Consider the following 25,999-nt stretch of genomic DNA (forward strand, 5'->3'; position numbering starts at 1 on the left):
ACCCCGCACGTTCCGGCCGCCCGGCCCAACTCCTTTGAAGAGAGACCTCTCTGCGCGAAGCTTTCTGGGAATGGAGCGCGGGGATCCGGAGGCCCGGTGTGAGGACTCGCCCTCACAGGGCTTGCGGCGATATGAGCTTTGCAGGCACCGCCTGGCGCCCTTGTACCTCCGCTGGCCCCGGCACCCGCGTGCAATGGGCAGTGTAGACAGCGAGGGCCTGAGGCCACGCGGTGGCACCACACACCTCGCGCACCACGCGTCGCGGGGCGCGACGTCCTTCCTCCTCCCCGGAGCCCTCGGGCCTACGTCTGCCCCAATACGTCATCCCCATTGGCCGGAGGCTCAGAGGAGGACCAATCAGAGGAGGAGGCGAGCTTTGGGCGGGAGGCCAAGTCTCGAGGGACTTGCGGGCTGAGGGAAGATGGCTGGGCTGCTGGAGGTAGGGGGAAGGGCCCGCGGGGGAGGAATTCTTAGGGAAGCTATCTTCTCCCTGAGCCTTCTGTGAAAACATACCGAAAAAACGATAGGGACACTCTAACGGGGGCAGGCTCAAAGGCCGTTGAAGGACCCTCCGTTTTCCTCTTGAAGGGGCTGCAAATGGCCTTGGCCCTCCTCAGAACACTTAAGGCTTCACGGAGGAAGGAGCCTGTGAATGGCCCTAGTCATACCTTGTCCCCCTTATCTCTAATCTAGATACCACGTAAGCCAGAAAGGTTCTGGAATAAGGTCCTTGGGGTAGTTTTTAAATTCAGTTTCTTTATTGATTGCACTCCAACCCCGAACCTTGGAGGACCGGTGACCCAAAGAGGCTGCAGAAATTGCCCCCTGGGATGGTCTCCCGTGTCCTTCCAGAGATAATTTATGTAGCGTTTCCTGATTGGAAACAGCTGTTATCAGGGCTGATACTAGAAATTAAGTAATCTCAAATTTAAATATTTGCGGAGAATGCCAACCCACGTTATAAATCTGGACGGCGGTTCTTTGCCCTGTGTGCATTAGGACCTGGGCCCTGGCATGGGTTACTGCCTCTCCGTAGATGTTCAGTGATGTGCAGCTCTGAGCGAGAATGGCCGAATCCAAAGCCATGGGTGACAAAGCATGGTGAGTTGCAACGGAGCAGTCCCTGCTGAGGCCAACTGGAGGTAGAAAGGAAGGAAGATGCGTAAGAGAAGAGAAGCCTGCAAAGGGACAAAACGTAAAAGGGTGAGTAGTGGGCTCAAATATGTCTTTATGGATATCCAGCACCATTTCAAAAAAGATTTGAGGTGGTTGACTGAAATGGTGGTGCATTTCTAAGTGAGGTACTAGTTTCCCTAGTTTGAAGCCTCTGCTGTTAAGATGGAAAAAGAAACAAGGAACAGAAGACATTTTTGGTGGCAGTTGTCTTATTTTGAAGAGGAAGCAGTTCGTGAAAGGGGAAAAAACTTAGTAGAGGGAGGACAGATTTTAGATGTCAGCAGTGCGCATGCACACACACACACACACACACACACACACACACACACACACACACACACACACACACACAAGAGCTAACAGGGAAGCACGCAAGGAAAGCAAAAGAGAAGGCAGAACAATGCCTGTTTATGGCATCTGTTACTGTAGAATCAAGACTTGATTGGGCAGGTGAAGTACCAGTATAGATGGCTCTGCGGAGGTGTAAGGAAAATATAAATATTATATCCCTTCATTAATATATTGCCATTAGGATTAAATTAATTTTCAAGAAGTAGAGAGGACGTCTTTTTTTTTTTTAAACCAACACCATTTTAGTTAAATCTTGTGTTAGTAGAATTTCTAAAGAGAATGGTAAATGGCCATTGTACACAGGGCTTCAAAAATGACAGAATTTGGATGATAATGTGTAGCCACCAGAGGATAGAGAGGAGTAAAAATATTTTGTTTTTCTTTGTATGGGATAGCCAGTGTTTTTTTGGAGTTAAATATTTTTCATTTCTTTTCCTTGGCACTTATAGTTTAGTCTTATTTTAGAACTAGAATCATCCCAGCATAGCACTCTGCCTTATATAATAATTTTAATATTTTTTAAACACACATTTTTTCCCCTCTCTTAGTTTTCCTCTGACGTTTCACCATTTTATGGTATCTTGTTTTTCTGTATTTGTATGTGGTGATGGTTGTTGATGGGCAAGTTAAAATTTGAGGGTTGTAGAACTGAGCACTGAATGTAATATTCCATGCATAAAAACAAAACAAAAAAAGAAAAAATACAAAACAAAATCTTGTATATCTTAAACATATCTTCAATCTATTGACTTCTCTCCATTTTTCTTTCTTTTTTAATCTCTGTCAACCTCCAAAGATTCTCTCCATTTTCACTGCTGCTCTAATCCAAGTCCCTATCACTGTAACTTGACTAGTGCAATAACCTTCAAACTAGTCTTGCTTTCATTCTTGCCATTCTTTAATCCATTTTTGTATAAATCCATTTACGAGATCTTTTCAAAATGTGATCTTGTCATTCTGCTTAAAACCCCCAAAGGCTTTTCTCTAGCTTTCCTCTACCTAAAAATAAAAATCTAAAGTCCTTTCTCTGACCTGTAGAACCTTTAATATGCTGATTCTCACCTATCCTTCCATCCTGATTCCTAACACCCTCTTTTGGGTCCAGTATGTTTCAGCCTCTCACCTCCTGGCTCATACCTTCTCATGGCTGGCAGCTCCTTACCACTCTGATTTTAATTTAAATGTCACCTTTCCAGAGAGTTTGTCCCTGACATCTGATCTGGAGCAAGCCATAAGTCATTCCCATTAATCTGTTTTCAATCTACGTAGTGCTCCACCTGACATTTATTTGTTTATCTTCTTTTTCTCTCCTAGAAGCTCTATGAGAACAGGAAACTTGTCTATCTTGTTATCCTTTTTTTTTTTTTTTTTGAGACAGTCTTGCTCTGTTGCCTAGGCTAGAGTGCCGTGGCATCAGCCTAGCTCACAGGCACCTCAAACTCCTGGGTTCAAGCGATTCTCCTGCTTCAGCCTCCCCAGTAGCAAGGACAACAGGTGTGCCAAACAATGCCCGGCTAATATTTTCTATTTTTAGTAGAGATGGTCTTGCTCTTGCTCAGGTTGGTCTCGAGCTCCTGAGCTCAAGCGATCTCCCTTCTTGGCCTCCCTGAGTGCTAGGATTACAGGTGTGAGCCACCACGCCCAGCCTATCTTGTTATCCTTGACATCTAGTAGAGTATCTGGCTCACAGTACTCAGAATAATCCAAGTGGAACTAGTCTTTTTATTTCCTATTAAATGAGTGTAAGCAGTTTTTCCCTTAGTAAGTTTTAATGCTTGTGATGGTTTATTTGGAGATAGCTGTTTCAGATAAATTTAAAATTTAACATCTTTTTCACCGCTATCTTTTTTGATTTGTATATAATTCTAACTTGAATGTTAGCTACAGATTCATTAATGTTAAATGACTTGACCAGGATTACATAATTAGTAAGCAAAGAGACCTCATTCACTTATTCAGCTATTGCTAAAATGAGACATAAGATTAAGTAAAGCTCTGTATCTGTAGATACACCATGAACAAGAAAGACACTGTTCATGCCTTCATGGAGTTTATCTTCTCATGGGGGAGACAGAAACATACACACACAAACAAAAACAAAAGAAAAAGGAAGGCAAAATGCAAGTTGTGAGCAGTGACATGAAGGAAACGACAAATGACAAATCCATCTCTAGAAATTTGTAGAACATTCTAGAATATGGCTTTGCTCTAGGAACAAACATTTCTTGTGCTGATTGCTTTCCTTTGGCAATTATCTTTGGCTTTTGAACTCGCTATGGAGGACCAGGAATAGATGGAGAATAGAGGTAGAAGATGTGATAAAGTAATGGGAGAAGATTCTTAGGTAATGAGACCTTAAAGGCTGTTCATATCTTTGTTTTTATGTATTCATTTCCCATTCTAGTTTGTTTAAAGCCCATCAAAAAAGTGCTGTGATGCCTGTTTGGTTTGTCAGCACTTCTGAGAGAAGTTCTTTTGGCCACTATAGACCATACGAGGGAGTGGATAATGACTAAATCAGCATGATTAAAAGGGCACATTCATGCTGAGAAGGAGTGGAATTCCAGTTAGCTAGGTAAGGAAAAGTCAGATTATGGTTAATAAGTGTTACTTTAATGTATTAAGTGAATAAATGTGGTACCTTGAAAGCAGATGAGTTGTTTAGCCTTTTTCCTGACCACAGTGTAAAAGTGACGGAAAGAGCATGGGCTTAGGAGTCAGATTGATGAAGGATTCACTTCACTTCTTAGCCAGATGAGCTCAGGCAGGTTTCTTCACCTTGTTGAGCCTTGATTTCCTCATCTGTAAAGTGGTGGTAATACTGTTTCCATGGTGATGTTTTAGAGATTAGACGTAGTCAGCCCAAAATGCCTTTCACATGGTGGACACTCTGTCATTGGTTGCTATTATTGGGCAGTGATGAGCCACTCACTGAAAGTTTTGGGGCAGGGTAAAAATAATAATAATTCATTCTTAGTTTACACTATATGCCATATATTGTTTTAAGAACTTGACGTATATTTTAATTTTCACAACAGTCTTATGAGAGAGATATAGTTATTGCCACTTTATAATTAAGGAAACTGGAGGCTCAGAGAAATTATTTAATTTGGCCAAGGTTGTATAGTAGTAAATATATTTGAATGTTCGTACTTACAGAGGTGAAGTTTGAAGCCAGGCAGTCTGACTGCAAAACCTATGCTCTTAAGCACTATAGTAGAGCATGAAAACTTTATGAAGACTCATTTGGCAGCATTCTACAGGGTAGGTTTTAGATTTTTTCAGTAAGAAAGAAAAAGGATATCTTCAACTCATCTTTGTTTTAGTAATCAGTGAATAATCATAAAGTACTAGTCTTTGTCAAGCATGTAAAAAAAAACCCAACCCCTGTCCTTCATGGTTTAAGAACATATTAAAAATATTAATATTTCTTAACTCAGAAAAAGAATATCCCGATAATCCTTTATTTCGGTCAAGAGTAAAAAGACAATGTATGAACTGTATCATCTTAAGCTTGAAGTTCACAAAGAAATAAAATTTTCTTGATGTGAGATTTACTTGTCCTTACCTTTCACTGTTATCCCTTCTAAATATATTGATTGTTTATTGGATTCCTTTTCCTTTCCCCCACAAACCCACATTATTTTGATTTGGGGACAAATGGGAAGACACTGATTTTCCTCAACAGCCTAATGAATTTTGTTTCCTTCTAGTTCAGAGCATAGAGACTAAAAACTGTTAACAAGTCTAGGCATTTCTTTTTTCTAATTAGCTCTAATGCAATTAAACCAAAACAATGAAATTGAGAGTTTACCTCGGATAGCCCCCACCATCCCAATCAACACACAGTAGTCCTGTTTCTAGGATTTCTCTCTCCTTCCCTTCCTGTCTTCCTTTGGGAAAGTGCTTTGGGGTAGAAAGCAACAAGCCAAACAGCAGCAGGCAAATAAAATCAGCTCTTTTCTGTTTCCCCACCGGGATAGGACAGGAGAGGGAGCAAACACCCTCCATCAAAGAGAATTGAGGCTTAGGTGTGCCATTCTAAAAAGCCCTTGTTTCTTGACGCCCTCTACCCCCAGCTCTGCAGTAATTCCTCAGAGTCTGTACAGTCTCCGCTTTAAATATAAATATATATAAAACTTCCCCGTCTCTTTTTCTCCTCCTCTCTCTCTTTTTTTTTTAATTTCCTATAATAAAGTTTCCTATTGGATAAGGTCAGCTCCCTGATTTATGCTTGGCTCCTATTGGAAGCTCACAGGGGCTGACATCACTTAGGAAAGCGAGGGGGTAGGGCTGCCAGATCAGTTTGTCACCACCCAGGCTCCCTTGCCTTTGGCTGGGTGCAACTTCCATTTTAGGTGTTGGATCTGAGGGGAAAAAAAAAAGAGAGAGGGAGAGAGAGAAAGAAGAGCAGGAAAGATCCTGAAAGGAGGAAGAGGTGGCGAAAAATCAACTGCTCTGCTGGATTTGTCTTTCTCAGCACATTGGCGAAGCCTTGGGTTTCTTCTTTCTTAAAGGACTGGTTTTTTGAAGTCCACATTTGAGGTGTGTGCCTTTTAAAAAAATGTGTGTACAGACGGGCAAAGGAGGATAAGCCAAGTTGAATTTTTGTCTTACGGTAACCGGAGGGAATTTAAAACGGGAGTCTGTTATGCTGATGGGTGACTTTTATGCAATTATTTTTTTCTTTCTACTTTCAATACTTTGCAGGGATTTTGGTATTTTATTATATTAAAAAAAGGTAAAATATACAAGACCTAGAAACAAACTTCTAGGTCTCTCTAATACAGGAAGCTGAATAGATTCTTACAGAGGGGTAAGAACAGTTGTGTAAATTTATATTTTGGTGTGTTCTTTGATTTTATGTTTTTTTCTGGATTAAGCTAACGTACTTCTGTTTTCAGAGCCCAAATCAAAAGTTGGTTTTTTGGCATGTTGCGTGTGGGCTGGGAAAGGAATTTGTCCGGATCGGAAGCTAGGTATACAGATGGTTCTTCATATGTTTCAAAACTTTTTTTTTTTTCCCTTTTATCATTGGATTTGTGGAAGTGGAAAGTTGCAGGGAGCTTTGCAGCTTAAATGGTATTATTTTTTCCTCCAGAGAGTTTGAACAGCCCAGATCGGTTTCAGCCTGCTGTTCCTGGGTGGATCCCTCTTTTACTTTTCCAGGTGCAATGGGTGGGAGCCTCATTCTCCTGCTAGACATAGCCTCCTTGCTTTGCCTTATAAAAGAAAACATGGATCTATGTTAACTGAATTGCCATCCCCTTCTTCCTCCTAAAAGTACCTCTGATGGTAAAGATTTGTAGAGGTATTGTATGTTAAATCTGCAAATATGATAACATTTGGTTTATGTGCTTAAAGGGATAAGGAAATTCTTTTTTTTTTCTCCACGCTCTCCCCATAAGGAAATTCTAATCGTGCTTTTATTTCACCTGAGTAAAGTGGCAACACACCTGAAAATATTTTCAGCTTTGTGCTTTCTGAAAGGGCCATGGATGGAATAAGATTAGGTTTAGAGAAACTACTTATACAAACTTTAGTGTTTTCAATGCATTTGAGAAGACACAAGAGGAATTTTTATTTTTAAAAATAAAAAGTTGAAAGTTGTTTTTTGGAGGTAAGTTTTTTGTTTAGTTGATTTACCGTGAAATCAAATCTGTTAGACCTGAAGGCTCATGCCTGTGCTTTCATATCTTATATGTAATCTTAAGATTTGTTTTTGCAAATACATTTTGCAAAAGTACTGATTTTAGATAATTATATAGCGAACTCATCAGTAGCTGAAAACTGGGGTATTCTCTTCTTTTGCTTTTGAAAATGCGAATCAGTCTGAAAATTATAGCTAGAGTAGATACTGCCCTAAATTGTAACAAGATGGGCCTTAATGTGTAAGCTGCTCATTAGCTTTAAACTGGTATGTATCTTTAATAATCCTTTGATTTTGTTCCCCCTCCCCCATTTTTTTTTTAGACAAGGAGACTTCCTTGAATTTCTTTTCTAGAGTGAGGGTGTTTCTTGAAAGATGATTTCATCCTTGTGAGGTTGTGGCTTCAGGAGGAAACAGAACTTTGTTCCTCCTTTTAGTATAATCTAGGGAAGGGCTGCAGGAAATTTTTGATGTCTGGATCTCATAATTATAGCAAGTACAGTAAAAAAGAAAAAATACAACGTGTACAGTCTGTTGAGCTATAGTTTAATTACAAAATTTTCCTTCAAAATGTTTTCTCTGCCTTGACTCCAGCCTAGGGAGGTTTCTTGGTGGATCTTTGGAGGGTTGGTCATGTTGCTGCCGAGTGTCGGTTTCCCACTCAACCTTTAGGGGGAGGGATGAGGGAATCTGAAGGAGGAGTACAAAGGCAGTTTGAAAATAGGTTCTGGATGACTGAGTGGTGGTGATTTGGATCTGGCTTTAAATACTGGGCTTTGTGTAGCTGCAATGAGCATCCTAGTTAACTAGTGTCCGGGACTGTTTCCACGAACTAAGGCATCGTTTTGGCTGGTGTGTAGTATAGAGCCTTTGGGGTGATAAGATGGAAGATTTGCCTTTTACCTCATCTCCACTGGTTCTTTCAAAAATTATAGTAAGGAGTGTGGATAAGTAAATCTTTTGTTTTTAATTTTTGATTTTCTGATTTTGGTTTTGGGATAAAAATGATGACAAGTAAGTATGAGTGGTGCAGATTTTTCTTTCCTTGTTTGCCTCTTATATACTGTTGGTTTCTTTGTTATGTGAATAAGGTAGTGGTCTTGTGTTCCAGATGAGGGTTCTCTTTTGAGTGGTTAGAGTTTAGTACCTTTCTTAGGGTTCCAACATGGACTTTCAGAGAGGGTAGAATATATTCTCTTAGCTAGTGTAAAATTGGGACTATTAGAAATCTTTAAAAAAAAAAGAAAAAAGGAAAAGCTCCAGGTAATTACAGTCCAGCCTTAGGTTTATAAAGTAGTTGATCTCTAGGGATGGGTGAGATAGAATGGATGCAAATAAATTAAGGATAGATCACTATCAATTGGAATAACAAAATGATTAGCTCTGTATAATTTATTGCTTTCTATTTTGGTACCAACTGCTAGGACCTCCCCTTCCCATTGTGTTTTTTTTTTTTTTTTTACTGTGTACTAAGCATTTTGCATAAACTTAATATTTACTTAATTTTCCACAACAACCTTTTTTTTTTTTTAAAGGAATTTGAGCCTCAAAGAAGCTGAGGTTTGCTGAAAATCACACTGCCTGTAAATGGTTGAGGCCTGGATTAACCCTGGTCTGACTGACTACAAAGTCCATGGACTTAACCACTAATACACTGCCATTTTTCAGAGAGAATGGAAACAACAGCTAGAACTAAAATGAGCCCTTGCTAGAGGCAGGAGTGTTTCATCTTGGTGCAGGGTCGGTATTCACTTAGATTTCCAACCCTCTTCACTCCCCACAACCACTGCTGGGATAATGTATGTAAAAGATCTGTTTTCCTTAGAGCCCTTAAGGAGCTGGATATGCTAGAATGGGTATTATATTAATCTCTAGTACAAGGATCTTTCCACATGTGTGCCACTGCTGTCCTAATTTCTTAAACTTCTGGAAATGTCTCAAACTTCCTTTGATTATCAGTAAAATTTCTTCTTCCGGAGAATTTTCAGGTATGTGGTTTGGAATGATATCAACTTGCAGGAACAGGCTTGTAGGAGGTACTTCAAATAATGTATTTATTACACAATTGAAATTGTCTATTTATACTTGTCTTTCCCTCTAGTCGGAGCTGCTTGGGTATAGGTGCTGTCTTATCTCTGTATCTTTTTAGCACCTGTCTTAGTGTCTAGTACATACTGAGGTGCTCAGTAAGCTTTGGTTAAATAAGGCCCTTGATGGGAATCAGTGAGGGACTGATTTGTGGGGAAGGCTTGAAAGGAGGTTGAGAAAGGAAGCAAAACAAAATAAAATTGCAATGTAATTTTGTAACTTTTACTATAGTTTCAACCTTTTATGAGTCTCCTCCATTCTATGTTTAAGCAAAGTTTCTGGAAATAATGGAGGATCTTAAATTTTAGCTTTTCTGTTTCCTTTCTTGGAAAGTAGTCCAAAGAGTGTAAAAAGTAAGGATCCTAGTCAGTTCATTTCATAATGTAGGCAGCTGTTGGAAAACCTTGAACGTAGCCATTTTCCAGAGGAGAGAAACTGGTTACCAAGAGCCTATTTGGGGGAACAGCAGGGAGGTACTGCTTTCAGCCCTAGTTGGAAGTTAGTGGTTTCTATGCTCGTTAATAAAAACAGTAAGAGCTTGGGATGATAGTTTCAAATAAAGTATGTTTGGATACCATTGCCTTTTTTTTCTTTTAATCACTGTTTCAGGCATGAAACTTTAGGAGATTTTGGCTCAAGGTGCACTGGGAAGTTTATGAGTTTAAGAACTGAAATTAGGCTGGATGCAGTGGCTTCCACCTGTAATCCTAGCACTTTGGGAGGCCAAGACAGGAGGATTGCTTGAGCTCAGCCTGAGCAAGAGCGAGACCCCGTCTCTACAAAAAATAGAAAAAATTGACTGGGCATGGTGGCACATGCCTGTAGTCCCAGCTACTTGGGAGGCTGAGGCAGGAGGATCCCTTGAGCCCCCAGGAGTTGGAGGTTACGGTGAGCTATGATGATGCCACTGTGCTCTAGCCAGGCCGACAGAACAAGTCTCTGTCTGAAAAACAAACAAAAAAACCCCCCTGAAATTAGTTTTCGTGGGTAATTTAGAAAATAATAACAATAGACTTGCCTAAAGGAATGAGCTTTTGGTAATAAGGATGTGAATAACTACACATATTTTTTTCATGTTGTCTTCCCTCAGAGAAGGGTTAAATGCCACGAAAAGCTAAAATAGGGATTTCTCTACCTAAAAAATGCAGCTGCCACCAAGGTTTCCAAGAGAGCATTGATATAGGCTGGCTGGGAGATTGTAAGGAGGCAATAACAATTATTCTGGTTAGAATGAACAAGGGGGAAAATTGGGGTGTGAATTGATTTGTAGTTAGTTATATAATGTGCTTTTGGAAGTAATATTTTTCCCTACTTGGAATTGCATATTGTTGATCATTAAGCACTGAGAGTAGGGCTCAAATTTACTATTCTATTTGGGGACAGTGTTCTTTGTTTTTTTAGGGCCACTTCCTCTCCAGTGAGCCCTTTAATCTAATTGGCATGGTGTGTGAGCAGTTTAGATCAGGCAATATAGCAGGATCATTATAAGGATCCAAAGAATTTTCTTAAAGTCTTCTTTGCTGATCAGCAATAGGTAATTTGGTCATGACTTTCAGGAAACATGTCCCATTGTATGGTGGCAAAAGCAGTTTTTAACTTTTTATTTCAAATGTGCAGGAAAGGTGCAGGAATAGCACCATAATTCCTGTATATCCTTTATTCATCTAGGTACCAATTGTTAACATTTTGCCACAAATGTTTTATTATTTTATATGTTTTGATCAATGTGCTGACCAAAAGGGGAATTTCTGATCTGAGAGTTCCACAGTACTGTGAGGCAGGGCTGGCTTAGCATAGTGGTTAAGAGCATGGATGCTGGAGCCAAACTGGTGCATAGGATCTGTGTAACCTAGGGCAATCTGCTTGTCTGTGCCTCAGTCTCCCTACCTGTAAAATGGAGGTAATAATATTAACCATCTCATAGGACTTTTGTGACAATTGATTTAATATATGTAAAAGTCATAGAACAGTGCACAGCTCTTAGTATTGCCTTGCGTTTGCTACTAGAATGGATGCATTCATTGAATTCAGACTTCATTTCTTGGACTAAGTGTCCTTTAAGTTCATTTAAAACCTGAAATTCTGTGGTAGATGTAGATACTTATTTTGCGTAAGAATAAGTGGGTTCCTGGATGCGTAAGCTAACTTTTAAATTTTTTTAATGAAAAAATGTTCTTAGTAATAGGAGATTTTGGGAGTTGTGTGGACATGGTTGTCCACAACAGCAGTGGTATGAGAATGGGTAAATTTTTGTAAAATGAGGTGTGGGGGTGGGAGGAGGAGAAACAAGTACCAAAGCTTGAGTATCTTATAGTAATTTCTTCAGAGACTAATATTTTAGGGGAAAAAACCTGCGACACAAATTTTTCCCATCTTTTTATATCTACGAGAGACAAAACTCTAGCATCCAAGGAGTAGATTTTCTTCAACTTTGGCAGAGAATGAACTGAAAAAGGTTTTGTTTGGGTTTATTATTCTTGACTCGGAATCAGATTCTTTACCTCTAAGTTTCTCTTGTCCAACCCAGATTTTGTAGGATAACATTCAGTTATGAATGGTTGTATAGGAAACAGTTACATAGAAATGAAGGCAGGCTTTTACTATCCCATTTCTTGAAATAAGCTCCCTCTTTTGTGTTCAGGAAACATCATTCTCTGTTTGCAGCCCTTATTTATGGGCATTTGCAAAACTGTGACATGTAGAAATTTTGAGTTCATGAATGCTTCCTGTGAAAAGTGTCTTTCTAAGAAAAGAGTCTGCTCTTATATGTGGAAAAGCCAGGCTGTGTGGCCTGTGGGAAATACATATATGTTAGATGCAGCCTTGCCTGGAAACTTGTAGGTTTTTTCCGGCCTAGAATTTTCCTTCTTTTTTCTCTTTTCTTCATATTAAATAACCCATGATTGTCTGGCTCTGCAGTTGTAGGGAAAAAAAAAACCCATGAAACTAGTGTTCTGAATAGTGTTTAAGCCAGTTTCTCTTGGCACTCCATAGCTTCCTACCATAACTCCCTCAACCCAACTCCCCACATTTATTTTACCCATATTTCCTCTATCAGTTCTCCTATATTTTCTCCTTTTTGTTTACTTTCCCGTTCTCTGTTCTCCTGTTCTCTCCCTTTGTCTCTCTTTGCCTCCTTTTGCCTCCCCTATCATTTTTTTCCCCTGTAGATTGGTGGTTTTCATGGGTATCACTTTGCCTCACTAACAATAAGGAAGATCTTTCTGATTCTTATTCTAGAATAGACTGTACCTATGTGCTAAAGATACAAGTATCAGGATACTACTTCTGGTTTGTTTCAGTTGGATAGAGATTAGGATTATAGTTGTAACTCAAGAATATATATCTAGTAATTCAGATTAGTTTTTATCTTTGATTTTCAAATCTCATCCACATTTCCTAATTAATTACCCATTTAGGTTCAGTTGACAGTAGAACAAAAGAAATTTGCTTTCCCCAGAATAAATTGTCAGTTTTGTATGTGCTTCCCTTGTTGTATTGGAATGCAGGATCACATTAGGAGGTCTGTTTGTGAAGTGGAAAGATTTTTGTTTTAGGGAGTTTATATTTTAAGAAACCAAAATATATTCTGATGATTGAGGACATAAGACATTGTTATAGAAACTAGGTCAACTTTTCAATACCTTTATCAAAGTACCTGCAGTTCCCATTTCATTGCAAGTGAAGTAAATCTCATTGAAATAAAGTAGCTGGTGTATATTCAGTACACTTTTAAAATAGAGTACTCTATTTTAAATTGGTGCCAATCTGATTTCTTTCCTGCTTCTTTGTTGGAATGGGGGAAGCTCTGTAACCTCTGTGCTGTTCTACTCTCCATTGGCTACTTTGTAAACCAGGGCACAGTTGGTCACTTGAATGTCTACCCTGCTGAAGGTCTTCCAAACAGGCAGGTAAGGCTATATAGGCCTCTTCATAGGCCCAAGATCCCAACTGGAAAGAAAAGTATAGAAAGAAAAATGAAATGAAACAAAGTTGATTTATTTTTCTAAAATTTAACTTTTTGTATTAATTGAAGAAGTAAAACCATTCATTCAAAAGAAATTTGAGAATCTGCTGTATGCTATGCATTGAAGTACAGCAATAAACAAAATAGACCTACTAGTTGTCCTCACAGAGCTTACATTCTAGTTGTGAGAGACAAATAATAAGTAAACTAATAATTATGTAGTATGTCAGAGTGTGGTAATGCTATTAAGAAAGAAAAAAAAAGAGTAAGTAGTATGGAGGATAAGAATTGCCAGGATGGTAGTGAAGTTATTTTATATAGAGTGGTCAGGGAAGGCCTCATGTAAAAGAGAGAACAAAAGAAATGAGGGACAGAATCATGTAGATATGAGGAGTAGAAAGTACAAAGGCCCTGAGGCTGGTTGTTGCTAGTGAGCAAGAGAGATGGGGGGAGGGGAGAAGTGTGAGAACTGTCCAGAAAGGTCCAATGGGAGTGTATTGGGGAGGGAAGGGAAATAATCTAGGACCTTGTTGCACCCTGAAAAGTTGTCTCCTCAGTTCAGGCCCCAGAGACAACGGCTGTTACCAATTTTTTGTTTTTGTTTTTTTGAGAGTCTCAGCTCTGGCTAGAGTGCAATGGTGTCATCATTAGGTCACTGCAACCTCAAACTCCTGGGCGCAAGCAATCCTCCTGCCTCAGCCTCCTGAGTAGCTGGGACTACCATGCCTCCAGGCCCAGCTAATTTTTCTATTTTTAATAGAGGCAGGGTCTCGCTATTGCTCAGGTTGGTCTTGAACTCCTGACCTCAAGCAATCCTCCTGCCTCGGCCTCCCAGAGTGCTAGGATTACAGGCGTGAGCCACTGTGCCTGGCTTATTACCAATTTTTTGTGTATTCCTTGTGAGTTGAGGTAGCATCTGACCCAGCCTTTGCTTTTCTCCTATTGTGGAAGCTCCATGAAAGTATAATATAGTCAGCAAGTAATTTGCATAGTAGAAAATTTTGCATAGGTTGGTGACCCTTGTCTTGGAGAATAATAGTAAGGCAACTACTTAGAATAAGTTTGTATGTATTTGGGAAGTGAGATCAAAATTTTTCTTCCCCAGAGAAATACTGCATACTTCTCCATCCTCTTATCTACAGAGTCAATTTTCTGTGAACAGGGGGAGTGACAGCCTAGACCTGGTACAGTTTCCTTTTGAGTACAACATTTGTTGGTTTGGTTTATGTGCTTTTGACCAAATATTATGCTTGCCGCACTTGTCCGCTGCTTCTCCTTTTGCTCATTTGACCAAAAAGCTCCTGCTTGCCCACAGCCCTAATCAATCATTGTGATTTAATGGATTCAGGGACCCCTTTATAGGTCACCATCTACATATATCTGTCTTGCACATTGAGGGAGATAATTTTTCCCTGATAACTAACTGTATGTCTCTCTTTTCCCTTTCCATGTGTATGTTTAGGCATTAGGGGTTATTAAAGCACATACTGAGCCACTTTGAGGAGGAAGCACCAATTATTTAGTGATTTGATACTCTATAGCAACCTGATGTAGGAAAGTAAAAGGATATTTAATTATCAAAGTACCTGTGTCTTGAATCACCTACTCTTACTTTCCTTCTCAAGATTTCTGGTTTAGCTAGTCTGTACTTTAGTGAAAGAGTCTCTCTGTCTCCCTCTCTCTGTTTGGAGTAGTCAGCCCTGGTACTTGACCTGGTTACCCTCTGTTCCTCCCATTAATTACACTTATCTAGTTGTCATCCTGTTACTTAATATCATCCTTGGGAGATGACCTCAATCAGGAAACATTTTTTTTCCTTCCATCTCCTCCTTTGGTCAGGTAACTGTATCATCTTGCATGGGAAATAATCCAGGCAATCACATATTCCTCCAAAATATGAAGTTGCTTAAAAAAACTAGTTGATACTTCAGCGTATATAGATTGGGCCAAGATGTTTGTCGTTGTCTTGAGAGTATATCTTTTTTTTTTTTTTTTAAAAGAATGTCTTTTAATGTCATTTCTTCTTTCCTAACTCTAAAGTGACACATGCTTCCTTATGGAAATATTTCTCTTTGTGGTTCTTTTAAAGATATTTTGCTATTCACTTGCTCTTACTTAAACCAGAAGTTAAAGTGACTTGCTTGGGTAAGTGTCAGAGGTAACACTTGAATACAGAGTTTCTGGTTATTTCTATTGTATTTTGTTAAATGGGCTAGAATTATCTAGAGTCTTGAAATGCTAGATTTAAGACTTTGGACTTCTTTAGGGATATAATATGGGACCAATCTTTGAAAATTTGGCTATAGTTCCTTGGAGGAAAATTTAAGACTTTTTGAAATAATTGGGTTGCCCAATCTGCAGTGTAAATAGGGATATTCTCTAATGTAGCAACTCAGGATTCCAAAGAAGGTGATGCTGGCAAGTGACAGTTGTCCCTTCTAGGTTCTGAGTCTAGAATTTTAGGATTTAGACAGTGCTGTTTCACCTGTCCTTATATTTAAATTCATGCTTTCAAAGAGCTTCTAATCCACACTGAATAATGATGTGAGCTGTCTGGTGAGCAGTAAAACAGGCTCAAATAATGTATTTTATAACCAGTGCCCTTTTTGCAAGAGGAATGTTATGGTTAGAGGATTGTCAGGGATAGGTCAGTACAGTGGTTCCCAGCAGGCTGTCAGAATCACTATAAGGGCTTTTTAAAAACGTGAATTCCCAGACTTCTCCTCCAGAAAATTGAGGTTGATGGGGGATTGTATTTTTTCAAAAAGTTCCCCAGGTGATTCTGATCACTCTGGTTTGAGGACTGCAAAACCTGAACATTTGAATTAAGCTATGTATATATGTTATTTCTCAGATGGTTGATTATTTAATTAGTATGAGAAGTAGAGAAGACCAGTTCATAGCAGTAGACATGGTGAGAAGGTGATTAATTTAACGTGAAGTTATCTATCTCTGTGTCTTGTATTGTTTTGGAATTATAAATGTTACCTCCTGAATTGGAGGTTATGGCAACACAGCATGAAGTGGAAGACTTGCCTGTTAGGGGGAAGGGAAACTTTTAGACCATATCTCCATTTCCCCTCTCCATTTTGAAATTGTGGAACAAATTCAGGAGAGGATGTTAGCATTGAAACTCAGCTGGACAAATTGTTTAAAACTGGACAGGAAGGGCCAATGTTAACTTCCTGTCTGAAAAGGAAGTGCTGGCTTCCTTTCCTTCCTCCTTGGCTAACTCTGTCCAACTTGGAATATGGGTGGGGGAGGGGCTGGTCACCTTAGTATGCTTAACTGGCTACTGGTGCTTTAGGAAATTGTGCCACCATCAGTGTTCAAGTGTGGCTGCATAACATTTGCTCCTTTCTTCTCCTTACTTGAAACATGTAGACAAGTGCTGTGTTTGCTCTTGTCATCTTGCCCTTACGTGGGAGCCTGGTACTCAGTTTGGCTGTTGTAGTCCAGGAAGCGTTCTAATCTCTCATGTTATTTTACATTCAACCTTATATACACTTCCTCTGTATTTTCTGACATTTGAAAATAGACCAAGGAATTGTACAGAAGAAACTGAAACCTATTTGAAACTGAGGGGTAGGATGTGGAAAGGAGAACATAATTGGGCAAAAGGGAGTGGATGACAACAGTTTCTTATTTATAAACTGAGCCAAGAAAGCATTCCTTCTAAGTGGGGCCAGTTGGCACTCTTCCTGCTATTTTAGTCCAAGCTTCTCCTTCCTACTGACCAGTCAATTGTATTAAGTGTTTGATGTGAGTCTGAACCGGCCATCTCAGGAGGGGAGGGAAGGGAGGGTGGTGGAAACAGCTGGTGCCTTCATCAGGCCATCTCAATTACCCTTCTTTTCTGAGTGTTTGGGGGTGGGGGGTGGTGCAGGAATTGGGTGTGTGTTAGCAGAGTCCAGCAACTCTCATGTAGTAGGATTGGATTCTCAGCACTCTTAATACTGTGTGGGATGTTGGCTAGTTGGAATGTAGCTAAAACTTTCCCAGTCACATTCTTTTGTCTGCCTCCCCTCCCTCTAATTCTTTCAGTTTTGAGGCCTGCTTTGGAGAGAGAGGGGTGTGGGTTGTTAGATAGCAAAACAGACTGATCCTTCCTACCCATTGAGACTATACAGCTTAAGTCTTGGGGCCCTCCAGGGACTTTCTCCTTACCCATTCATTATTCCTTTGGTTGGGTTTTCTAAATCTGTCTGCAAACAGCCAGAGTTACAATTAGAACTGGGAACTCTGGTGAAGCTAAGTTGAATTGTAATCGTTTTACTATACTTGTCTCCTTCCCTCCTTCGTACCCTAGGATGACACATTTCTGAGTCAGCACTTCTTTTCTTTCTCACCTGCTCAATTTGCTGCAGAGAAGCTACCGAGCATCCTTTTGGAACAGCAGCAGCATTGACGTGGGTGTGTCTGGTTCTTTTGTCTGGGGTCTTTCACATGCTCTCCCACCCCACCCCCTTTGTGTGTCTCAGAAAACTCTCCCCAATTAGATGGTACTATTTTTATCTGCTTTTGTATTAATATATGTAATATATCCACACTATGATATTTAATTGACTCGGATTTATTTGGCCTGGGCTATGAATGAGGGAGAATTGGATAAGAATACTAACAGCAGTAGCTAATTTTTTGGTATTCTTGAGAGCAAAATGTAGTTAGTCTGGTTCCATGCTAGATCTTATAAACTTTTGTGAATATGGTTCAGTGATAGAGTTTGCAGTGGCTAGGCGTTGCTGCTGAAGTTCTGTTCTAAAGCATAGTGTTGCTAAATATTCTTTTCTATCCAACTCTAGAATGGCTGACTATTGTATATATTCCTGCCCTACTCCTTTTACCTCGTTATGCAGATCCAGATAAGGACTAAATCCAAGTTGTGCTATTTTAGACTTAGCTTCTTTTCTGTCAGTGTTCAGCCCAGAGTACTTCTAGCAGGTCCAAGAAGGGGAGAGAGGTCTAGGAGAAAGTAAGGGATGAGAAAAGGTAAGAAATGAGAGCATATTACTAGTTAGTTCCTGGAATGTCCCTCCGGTTAGAGAACTCTGCTGAGTATTGTACTGTTTTTTTGCATAGGGAATTGAGCCCTTTGGGCAAAGGGTGTTACTTCTTTGGATTTCAAGAATCTCTGGCTAATAGAGTTTGACCTCTACTTCTTTGCTTTTGGGGTTTAGGGCTAACTTCTAATGGGCTGTACAAGATAATAGAAAAATGTATCATTTATCCCATTCTTGGAGTCAGCTGAGGACCCTTATTAGGAATGGAGGCTTTCTTTGCTGACCAGATTCCAAATCTACAGCCCCTGACCCACTTGAGCGGGTAGTGAGTAGGAAAAGCTGAGGTTGCTGTCTTGACGTCTTTGCCTCCAGGGCTTCTGTGCAATTCCTGGTGGTCTTCCTCTTATTCTCTAGGGAAGCTGAGAACTTTGCTCTTAGCACCTGATAAACTGTCTCTTTGTAGGGTGGAGTCTGCTTTGTAGGGTGGAGTTCGCTGCCTTTGTTTGTTCTCTGTGGGGCCTGTCTTAGGAATCAGCTCTATGCTTGTAGGAAAGAGAGTTTGAAAGACTTTGAAAACAGTGAAAATGAATGATAGAGAAGGCGACAGAGGATATGTCCTAAAGTAGTTCTCCAAGTGGGAATGTTCCATTGACTTAATCCAGGTTGGTGATCAAATTGCCATGATGGAACTTTCTTGGGGGATGTGTCACATGTAGTTGAGCAGAATGTTACAGCAGCAGTAGCTTTAAAATCCTAGTGCAGTTCCTCCAAAGTGAAGAAACTTGCCAAGGAGGAATCTTAAAAATCCCCTCACTCCCTCCAAACTCTTAGATCCACACACAGTCTTTCTGCTGATTCTTAAAGGCCTGAGCTTTGTCCTACGTAGTGTTGGCTTGGGGCAGAGAGGAGGGTTGTTTTCCTCCAACATGATAAGGAACCGAGCAGGGCAAAGTGGGGGCTCTGGCCCGTGATTGGTAGACAGGATGCCCTGGAATGCGGTTGGCCAACAGCCCAGAATCCAGTACTTTGTATTTGTTTGTTTCTGGGAGACTGTGGTCTGGTGCTACTGTGACAGGAAGTGAGAAAGCTGGGAGTGGGGGAACCGAGAGGGGCGATGTCTTTGTGGTTCTCCTGTGAAATCTCTTTGTCCCTGGAGAGTAACTCTGCTACAGAGCTCTACTGAGAAGAGAGCAGCCTTTGTGTGTCTAATGGGTCTCAGAGCATCTAGCTACTCTGAGGGATTAGAGAGTGTGAATTCTAACTGTGGCCTTTTCGTCTTAGCACTTGAGTTATATAAATGGCCTCGATCTCTTAGCATTGGGTAGTTTACTGAGTTTTGTGTCTGCTGTTATTATTTACAGATCTCTGTGATTTAATTAAGACAGGAATTCTAGAAGGATGTTAAATAATGTTCATTTGCTGTATATATTGCAGGTACCTTGTTGGGTCTGAAAGGGACAGAAAGAAACAGGTAATGCTGAGGGCTTTACATTGTAGGTCTTATCCTTCCAATTGGCACCTTACTATATACAGAGCAGGAGACCTACCCACTCAGTATTGAGAGTTACCGGCAGTTCTCTAATGTTTGCACATAACTAGGGAATGGCTCCTAGTTTCCAGGGATCCTCCGCCCCCCCCACCCCCATGTCTAGACTGAAATAGCACCTGTAACACTCTGTTTCCCCCTCCCCCCTTTTCTCCCTTGTTTTGTGTTTTCCCTGCCCTCCATTCCAGCTGTGAAACAGGCATCTCTTCTCACTTTGTGAATTGGGTGGCTAAGTCCTCAACTTCTTGCCAAGCTGGCTGCTCCCTGAGCACATACACAAACCCGCCTTTGATTGCCCAGGAGGACAGCTGCCCTAGAGGCAGATTGCTAACATACCGCCAGAACAATCCCTCCCCTCTGTTCTGATACTGGCTAGCACAATCTTCCCTGCTTCTAGTTCCTTCTGTTTCCCACCGCAGCCCTGATCTTTGCTTTTGGCTTAGTGAGGTGTCACATTAAAAATGAAAGTAGGGATATTTGTGATTAGATTTTCTTCCTTATGATAGGGAGGTGATCAGAGAATGTGGTATGTAGCCAGATTTCTAGAGCAGGCTTGCCAGTGGAAAGGTAGGTAGGTGATTTGTACAAAGTAGTATCTCTTTTGTCCTTAGCACCTTTCCTCCTGAGTACTTGCTTCTTATAAAAGGGGAAATAAATTGGAGGTAGATTGCAAGCTACTCTTCCCCAGAATTGAGTAAGGTCTTGTTCTTTAAAGTGAAGGTAAGACCTATAGGTCTAGCTGGTTCCACTCCATCTTTTCTTGCTGCCTCCCCTCTCCACACAAAAAAGTTTACTTGGGGTTAATTTCTCTGTTGGAACTAGAATGACTTCTAACCACAGGAAGCATAGAAATTTCATACTCCTTCCACTGTAGCAAGGAGAAACAACATGGACTTGGAGTAGAACATACGAGTTTCTACCACTTAATAGCAAGATACTCAGTACTTCTGATATATACAATACTTATGATATATAGGTAGTCTGCTTGTCCATAAAAAGAGGCCATTACCCCAGTGGGTGTTGAAAGGATTATATGTGATAACTCCTAGGGGGAGATCAATAATTAATAATACACAACTTTTCTTCCCCTGTAAGGTAGGATTTTCTTTTTTCTTTCAGATCAAAGAGAAATATTTCCTCCTGTTTTCTGTCCTGTAGCTGAAATAGGACCTTAACACTTCTGATTTCCTCATAGATTTATACCTTGTCTCTCCCTGTTGCTTGTCCCCAAAAGAAAGTATACTCTATACCTGATGGAAGGGATGTCTTGTTGCACTATTTAGGGATTGAGGATTTGGGACTGTGTAAGTATTACATGCTTCCAGTTTTCCAAGTTATCTTCAAATGATGGGCAAAGAGGTGGAAAGTATGCCATAGATAGAAAGTTAAGGGAGTTTGGTGAGAAGCTGCCTTTTCAAAAAGGAATGTGAGCTCAAACAGTTGGGTGACCTCTAGTGAACTCTAAGGTTAAGCTTTTCCATGAACATTTTTTTTTCTAGCCCAGGGTGTGGAAGGATATAAGGTGTCCTAGTTAATTTTAGGATTTCTCTTTTATGACATGAGACTTAAACAGTGCCTTTCCATTTTGATTAGACTTTTTCTCATTTCCCATTGTGTACCTGACCTCCCTCACTTTTTGTCTCTCTCTGTTCTTGTAGGAAGGAGAAAGGCATTTGGCCTCTCCCCTTCCTCTAGTCTGACACCTCCCTCTGTTTTTTTGCCCCTCCCTCTTATCTTTGTTTCCTTATCGGCCTCTCCCTAAAGCCTTGCTTTCTCCTTTTAAGGCTAGGTGAGGCACCTTTGGCAAGGTTGCAAAGGGATCCAGGTAAGTAACTCTGTGTGTCTCCTCTGACTCTCTCTTGGGATTGAGAGAAAATTCAGCGTTATCTGGCCCAGTGGAGGGCCTTGGAGAGGCATGTGGGTAATGGGGGAGGAGAAGGAGGCGGCCTGGCCTGAGAGATCAGAAGGACTTGTTAGACCAGTCCTGTGTGTGTGTCATGCATGCTCCATAGAGAAGCAGGTTTTGTTTCTTTCCATACCCTTTCAGTCCTGGGCCCCCTCACTAGCTGAGAGCCACACCCTTCCTTCGCTTCAAAGCCAGCCCAGCACTTAGCCATTTTAGTATGTCATGGTTTGGGGGGTTCCCAGAATACTTGGGAGGGGAAAAGAGAGCAAAAAGAATGTTTTATCTGGTCTCTGAATTTAGGAGGTCATGATGATGGTGTAGTTTTTTTTTTTTTTTTTTCTTTAAGTCACAGTAAAAACTTTAAATCCTGGCAGATAACTTCAGTTAAGGATTGTTAGACTGAAGTAAGCTTAAGATGCCCCATTGACATATAGAAATTGCCAGCCCAACCTCCATTTAACAAGGAGTATTTAAAAATAAACTTTAATATGTTTTATTTTAAAGTCCTTTTCTCTGACATTCCAATCAGGTAGAATGCATCACTTTTTCCTAAGAGAAGGAGGGTAATTTGCCCAGAGACTCCCTTAATTCATCAGAGAGATTGATGGTGGACACAGTGAGACCCAGTTTTTCCTCGTGAAAGTAAGACTCCTTTGGTCAGCCTTTTGGGTAGTCTCAATGGAGAAGCTGGGCCTAGCATGAAACAGATCCAGGAGGAAGCACAGAAACTGCTAACACTCAGAGAAGACCATTTCCAAAATATAGGTTTTGTGACTTTATATGTTAATCCAAATCAGCTCCGGAGACTTGGGGTTAGCATAGAGATGAGTCTTCCCAGGGAAGTGAGAAGTACTAGAATTGTTCTTACTGAGCTGTGGAAGGTGGAACATCAAGTGGAGTGGGGTGGGGTACTTAGACTTTGGACTCTGGTATAAAAGCTGATAAGAAGCCATAGAAAAACTGTTGACAAAATATATTCCTTTGATTTAGAAACCAAATGGCAATTTTCTGTTTTTATGTTGCGGTTGAACAGAAAAAATTGCTTTGAATTTGGGGGGCAAATGCCAGTTAAGGCAAATAAATGTCTTTAGGTATCTGGAGGACCCACCTTTCTGGTTTGGATGTTATGTAATACAGTTCTGTAGTGTTAGAGGTACTATATTTTGTTGACTGGCATTCTGCAATAGGAGGCTCGGTGTACTTTTTTTTTTTTTTTTGACACTGGGTCTTGCTCTGTTGCCCAGACTAGAGTACAGTGGCGTCATCATAGCTCACTGCAACTTCAAACTCCTGGGCCTACGCTAAAGCAATCCTCCTGCCTCAGCCTCCCAAAGTGCTAGGTTTACGGGTGTGAGCCACCATGGCTGGCCTCAATGCGCGTTTTGAAAAAGCCATTTAAAAGCCCTAGAATGACAATATATATAAATTTGTGACATTGGTTTTGATTTTATCATGAATAAATAGAAAGAAAGAAGGAGAGCTGCCTTTGGGACTGGCTGCTGAAGATAAAATTTCTTTCCCAAGAACCCAGAGATTGGTGAACTTCAGAGTTCACTCGGCCTATGGTTTTACATATATTAGTTCATTAAAACTAAACCCTGAAAAGTATTAATAATAGAAATAGAAGCTTATGGGGGTTATAACTTCTCTAAGCTCTCTTAGCTAGTTTTTTTGGCAGAGCCAGGACTTGGACCCCAGGTTATTTGACTCCTAGTCTGGGGTTTTATTTTGTTTTTCCCTTTAAGCATAAAGAATTCCTATAGTGTACAGTGCTGCTGGAAATGGAAGAAGGGAGCATGGGGAGACTGTGGTTTACTCAAAAGCCCTACCAACTACACCAAAACTCTAGTCCCATAATAGTAACAGTATTAATAGTTTTTTATGTGTCAAGACATTTTTCTAAGTACTTTACATTGATTGTCTCATTTAATCCTCACAACTGCCCTATGTATTTTCATTTCTCCATTTCACAGAAAAGACAGCTGAGGTTTGGAGTGATTAAGTGGTACTTTGCCCAAAGTCATATAACTAATAAGCAATAGAGCTGGGACTTGAACCCAGGCAGATTTCAAAGGCTATGCTCTTCTAAGAATTATAATTCCACGTTATATTTCTACAGCCAGTTTACAATAGAACAAATCATTCCAAGGACTACTGGCTTGTTAAGAGCAAAACCAGCTATTAAAAAAAAAAAAATCTAGTCTTAGGGGAATAACACATTTCACTTTATATACCCCCCTTCTTGCTTTGGGAATTCCTTGATTTTTTTTTTTTTTTTTTTTTTTTTTTTTAGTGAGCAAATGTAATCCATTTGAAAATATTAAGTGGCAAACCTGGAAAGGTGTTGGGCTGGACTCATAAAACTTTCCTAACTCTATCTGCCAAAGTCAGTTAATGGTCTACAGTGTAATCGTTTTATGATGTGTATGGCATGGAGAAGAATCTCGCTTCCTCAAGTCTCTGAGTTATGAGACTGTTTGCTGTAGCTTGCCTAACTGTCATTCTTTCCCCCTATTCATGCTTTCTTTTTCCTCACATTATTTTTCTGTTCTCTCACTTGTGTGTAGACAATCTAAATAACTATAGCTGGAAGAAAAATTGAAACCTTTTCTTTCCCTTTTTCCTGTGATAGTTAGGAAGAAAGTTCTCAAAGGTTGTAGGGGAAAGGAGCTGGACCATCCATCTTGTACTGCACTTCTATTTGGACTTGGCAGCATAGCATAGAAAGACATAAGCTTTGGAATAGCATAGACCTGAGTTTAAATTCAATATTTGCTATTAAATATGAGACCTTGAGTAATTTCTTCACCTATGGGTCTGTTTTCTCATTTGTAATAAAACTTCCTTAGGGTTGTTGTAAGGATTTCCAGGACAATACATTTAAAACATTCAGTAATTGTCAGTTCATTTCACATTCCCTTTCTCCTTGGTATAATAAACTGCTAAGGCCTCAAATGAGGAATTAAGAACTTATGATAGATTTGTGATGTTGTGACGACTGCCAGGCACTAGACAAGTGTCCTGTATCCCACAAACACCTGGTCTAGGTGAGACCTCCTAGTAAATAGAGTTGGAGTAGGAAACCAGCTCATCCCCTCTGTAGAACCCAGTTATGTTCCTGATCCGGTTCATTTCATCTAGTAGTTCACAGAATAGTTTGGGGCTGAGATATTACCATGAAATAATGTAATTGGAAGATAGAAACTAACTCTTGAAACAACTTAGTACCTCATATTTGTATAATGTAGATTATCTCACCTGATCCTCACAGCAACTCTGAGTTAGAGTTTGGCATCTTGCAGATGAGAACATGGCAGGGACTTACTGCCATTTTTGGCTAGTAGCAGAGCCAGGACTCGGACTGGTCTTCTGAGTTGTCTTCTGTCCCACACATTCTCTGCTTCTGCCCTTTTTCAGGCAGCATATTTCCCCATGCTGTAGACCTAGGAATCTGATCTTTTCTTTTTGGTTAATTGTTCTGTCATCTTTTCCAAAATAGAGCCAGATGGTTAGCTTCAAAGCCATGAAGATGAAGGAAGCTAATGTTTCTCCAGATACTGCTTTCTGACCTAGAGCCCTGGGTATTTTTCCTACCTTCCTTTCTACCTCCCCCATTGTATTTAAGTTTTGGGGGGCAAAAAATGGCCATCAATGGCAGGGTGACAAACACTTTCTCTCTGGAGCAGGGATGTTGAACTGTATGCCTCATGGTAGTGGTAGTTTGGGCTTTTATTAGTAAAGAAGATTATAGGGTGGAGACTGCTGGCGTGGTAACTGCAGTTCAGGCACTGTTGAAACTCAGTAACTGGAAGAATCTCTCTTGAGCTCAGAGTGCTCTTGGTGTGGAAGATTCATAGGTCATTGTTCATAGCGGATACGGGCAAGTGCTTAAAATGAAGAAAGGGAGATGAAGGGGAATAACTTTTTTTTTTTTTTTACAATAAGGGTGTTTATTAAAGAAAGACCTTTGAGTGGCCTATTGGGGTGGGAACATGAGAAAGTGGCAATGGGCTTTGGATTGAAAGGTAGAACAGTAGTTTATAAGTGATTGTGGGAGCCCAGAGCTATGGTAGGAAGAATTCAGGGAAGGGCTACCACGTTCTATAAATTTAGGGACTGAATTAATTAAGGAGTTTATTGGACACCTGTTTATCAGTTTCCTCTGGGTACTCTTGCTTGGTGAATGCTGCATACATTCTAAGGCAGACAGGCCCATGAGTTTGTGCTTAGTGGGGTTCTGGGGAGCGTGGGAAAGGGAACTGAAGCAGAAGGCTCAGCCTAGGCCAGTCCCCACATGTCTTCCCCACTGCTACTA

General features: G+C 40.3%; 1 protein-coding gene across 8 annotated transcripts in view; it reads left to right on the forward strand.

Annotated features, from left to right (window-relative positions):
* Positions 1–5,781: 5,781 nt before the first annotated feature.
* Positions 5,782–25,999, forward strand: part of CTNND1 (catenin delta 1) — a 45,975-nt gene continuing 25,757 nt past the window's right edge. For 5 of the 8 annotated variants that reach the window (XM_045558101.1, XM_045558103.1, XM_045558100.1 and 2 more), the window contains exon 1: positions 5,833–6,072. The gene's annotated coding sequence lies outside the window, so the exon portion shown is untranslated. Of the gene's footprint in view, positions 6,073–25,999 lie in introns of all 8 variants that reach the window. The other 3 variants (XM_045558099.1, XM_045558105.1, XM_045558106.1) reach the window with 3 other exon arrangements.

This window comes from Lemur catta, chromosome 7 (assembly GCF_020740605.2).
Source record: "Lemur catta isolate mLemCat1 chromosome 7, mLemCat1.pri, whole genome shotgun sequence".
NCBI lineage: Eukaryota > Metazoa > Chordata > Mammalia > Primates > Lemuridae > Lemur > Lemur catta.